This window comes from Haliotis cracherodii, unplaced genomic scaffold, assembly GCF_022045235.1.
Source record: "Haliotis cracherodii isolate W230 unplaced genomic scaffold, xgHalCrac1.p SCAF_22, whole genome shotgun sequence".
Taxonomy (NCBI): domain Eukaryota; kingdom Metazoa; phylum Mollusca; class Gastropoda; order Lepetellida; family Haliotidae; genus Haliotis; species Haliotis cracherodii.
Window position 1 is genome coordinate 1,862,098 of NW_027266278.1, and position 4,567 is coordinate 1,866,664.

Sequence of the window (4,567 nt, forward strand, 5' to 3'; positions counted from 1 at the left end):
ATTGGGTTGTAGCGGACACGCCTGTTGACTAAACAAACAACTGTGTTGAATGGAAACAGCTGTGTCAACAGGCGTGGCGTGTTAGGAGTTAGGTGTAATTGGTTGAAGCGGACACGCCTGTTTACTTACCAAACAAATCTTGTGAATGAAAACAGCTGAGTCAACAGGGGCGTGTTAGGAATATTGGGTTGTAGCGGACACGCCTGTTGACTGAGCAAACAACTGTGTTGAACGAAAACAGCTGTGTCAACAGGGGCGTGTTAGGAATATTGGGTTGTAATGGACACGCCTGTTGATTGAACAAACAAGTCTCACGAATGAAAACACCTGTGTCAACACAACAAGGGGGTGTTAAATATGTGTCAATATTACCCTATAAATAGTAGAGTTGTCATCTAAACCTCACATTCCCTCTCCCTTGGTTCATAAATGAACATTGTGCCTATCTGTGCCATTTATTTTTCTCCCTACCAAAAGGTGACACAGGAGTTTGTTTTTCAAATTGGATAGATTTATTCTTCATACAAAAGGTAAGAGTTTTATGTTTTACATTGCATAAACAATTATATTAAAAAGATCTTATAATTATAATTATAATTTCAGTATATCACAAGTATTACATCCTTGCATCAATTTTAAAACAGTGTAAATTTTGTCCCAAGATCTATCATAGTTGTGATTATGAAGAACACTTCGAACTCCTTTAAATTGTCATGTTGACTTTAATAGTCTGAAAGACAAACTATTCTATTTATTATCTCTTTATTTATTTCAGAAAATAGAAGTGTTCCAAGAACATTGTTTGCTAGACTTTATGTAAAAAAAATAAATAAATTAATAAATAAATGTCTACCCCATTTACAACACCTGTGTATACATGTGAGTTTTGTCACAAATCCTACAGTAACAAACAGCACATTGTTAGACATCAGAGGAATTGTGGCCCAGCTTCCAAACATTTTGATTGTCAAATATGTTCCAAATTATTCAACCGTAGTGATAACTTACAAAGACACATAAAAAGTCAACACAAAGATCCACAACCATCTACTTCTACTTCTACCTTTACTTTTACTTGTCATACATGTTCGATCACTTTCCCATCAGTGAAAGATCTCACTAAACACAGAAGACAATCCCATTCAAATCAACAAAGTGGTGGCGGGGCTGCAGCTAAACGTAGGAAAACTAATGTAGATAATCAACAGTCATGTTCCAGACAAGCAATAAATGGAAATGTCAGGGAATTTGATTTTATTCCTCAGGACCAAGAGGGAAATGATCCCTACTATTATTTTGTGAAAATTCAACCTGACATGATTCATCACTTGAAAACAGAAATTGAAACAAAACATAGTATCAAGTGGGGACTTTGTACCCAATTTAGATTCAGCAAAACAAACTCGGACGGTCTGAATTCATTTACTGAACCTTACTTTCGAACCAAAATGTCTCCAGCCACCCAAGCTGATGATCTGGGATGCGTTGTACACCGAAGCCACAAACACAATCATGAAACTGATGGACAATTATGAAGGAGATAGTTCAACCTTAAACTTTGAAACTGTGTTGAGCGTGAAATTATCCGTGGTAAAATTTCAACCCTTTCGCGGAAGCTCATATCTCCCCCTCCCTCCTTCGCTAGAGAACAAGCGCTGTCTGTTAAACATTAAAAACGTGGACGATGACCTCTGTTTTGCCTATTGCATTTTGGCTCATCTGTTCCCCGTTCAGTCTGATCTGGTCGGAGAACAAGTGAATCACTACAAGGACAAACTACACCAGTTAGATTTGAAAGGGTGTGAATTTCCTATGAGCATGAGTCATATTTCAAAATTTGAAAAAACAAACAATGTAAGTATCAATGTCTATGGTTTTGACGAAGATGATAATCAACAGCATGTCATCTTTCCTTTACGAATCAGTTCAGTAACTTCCGAAGTACCCAAAGAGCGTCACATCGAGCTCCTCCTGTTAACTCAAGAAGTAGAGGAGGAAGACGAACCCCCACTGTCTCATTATGTTCTGATCTCCAGTTTGCCAGCTTTGATCAGAAAAACTGGAGACTGTCACAGCAAATACATTTGTCGAAAATGTTTGTGGACGTTTACATCTGATGATAGATTACAAAAGCACACCCCTTACTGTTATCACAAAGCTCAACGAATTAAAATGCCTGAACCAAACAAAGCCTTTAGAAGGTTTGGATTGGGTCACTATGCCAAAACAGTCAAAGTCCCCTTTGTGATCTACTGCGATTTTGAATCTGTGTTGTCACCTTTAGAACATAATGAGACATCGGAGAGGAGAAGTCACCACGTCCATGAGCACATTCCCTGTGGTTACAGTTATCAAATTGTATGTCGAGAACCCGACATGTACACATTTCCATTGAGAACCTATAGCGGTGAACGGGCCTCAGAGCATTTCATGACACACCTTTTGGAGGATTACGATCAAATCATGGACATTTTAAATCATCCTGTGCCCATGAAATTAACAGATGAGGAAAGGTTGACTTTAGCTTCAGAAACCCATTGCTATCTTTGTGGGGAGAAAGTACACCAGAAAGATCAACATATCGATCACGATCATTTGACAGGTCGAGTCAGGGGTCTGTGTCACAATTACTGCAACGTCAACTACAACCAAGCCAAATTTGTCAATGTCATTTGTCACAATGCTTCGAGGTATGACAATCATTTGATTCTTCAAGCAGCAGAACTGTTTGGCGATCGAAAGTTGACGTGCATAGGTCAAAATTCGGAACACTTCATCATGTTTCAAATAGATCAACTTCGTTTCTTGGACAGTTTCAAATTTTTAAACACCAGCTTACAAAATTTGGCCAATAATTTGAGAAGCAAAGGCCAAGAACAATTTGTCTGTTTGGAAAAGAACTTTCCCGAACATGTGGATTTGCTGACTCGAAAGTTACCCTACTTTTATGAATATGTGGACAGTTTTGAAAAATTAGATCGAACAGAATTTCCGAGTCGTGAAGACTTTTATTCTTCCTTATCGGAAGACACCATTTCTGAACAAGACTATGCCTTCGCCCCTCACATTTGGGAGACTTTCAAAATTACATCGGCGAGACAGTTCATGGAATTGTACGTTGCCGTAGACACTTTGATTTTGACCGATGTGTTCGAAGCATTCCGTGACATGTGTTTGAGCTACTACAGATTGGACCCGTGTCAGTACTTTACTCTCCCGGGGATGGCCATGGATGCTTGTCTTTTGATGACGGGGGTGAGCTTAGATCTTATGCCCGATCCCGATATGTACAACTTTGTCTCAAACGCAGTGAGAGGAGGCGTGGCGAGTATCAATCACAGCCACGCTCAAGCCAATTACAAACACATGTCCGATTTCGACCCGTCCAAACCCTAATCTCACCTGATGTACTTTGACATTAACAATTTGTATGGTGCAGCCATGAGTTGTCCTTTACCTCAAGGTCATTTTGAATGGGTAGACGAAACACAAATAGATGCTATCGATTGGTTGCAACTCGACCCTGAAGGTGAGGTGGGGTACATTTTAGAATGTGATTTGGAATATCAACGTCACCTTCATTCTGTCAATCAGTCGCTGCCCCTCGCTCCCACCAAAGAACATGGATGATATAGCATATGGAAACTTCATCCCTGTGTCCCTGTGAAAAGGTATTTCTTATGCAAAATGTTTTTCACAAATGATGTAAAAAGAAACTTTAATTCACTTATCTTATCAAAGATAAATAACCTTTTATTGCTGGTAAACTTCTGTATGAAAAAAAAACTTGTCAGAAACTAAAACTTATATGACAGAAACTAAAAACTTGTATGTTAGAAACTAAATGTATATGTCAGAAAACAAAAACTTGTATAACATGAACTAAAATTTGCATGATGGGGAAAAATATTAATTGATAATTAACACATTTTTTGTTTGCTCTTACAGGATGATTGGAAATCGATTCAGGGTGACTGGAAGCCAAGGAGAAGGGCTGAAGGAAGGAAGAATTCTCCAAAGAAGTCACCTTGCGGCTTGTCTTACTGGTTCTCGATGTCTCGAGAGAATGCTGAGACATCAGGTGAATGGAGCAGCAGAGAGTCTGCTTCACCGGGGACCCTTCTCTGTGACCAGCCAAGAAGTTGTTATTTCAAGACGGTGGCGTCACAAAAGAAACCATAACCTGAAGAAACACATTCGTTCAGTGTTTGAATCTGTGATGACATCTGTTTATGTGGATGAACTTCAGAGCAAAGTTAATGAATTGTGCAATAAAGACTGTTACTGATGTGAAGTCGATCATTTATCTCAAGTCCATCATCCGTGTCTGATGATGGCTGCTGATGAGAGGGTTGATAGTTATTTTGATGATGCACTGTGAACAATGTCTCCCAGGCTTATCCTCGAAAAGACAAGAGAGCAAATTACATCATCATCCAGACTTTTATTTTCACTCCTTAACACCAAATGCTATGAAAACGAACAATACTTGAACACTCATTTCTTTACTTCGAGTAGAAAAGAACGAGTAGAACAGAAGCTGAGAGAGAAAATGAGAGACTTTTAG

At 38.9% G+C, this 4,567-nt stretch overlaps 1 pseudogene; it reads left to right on the forward strand.

Annotated features, from left to right (window-relative positions):
• Positions 1 to 3,949: 3,949 nt before the first annotated feature.
• On the forward strand, positions 3,950 to 4,567 carry LOC139471427 (uncharacterized; annotated as a pseudogene).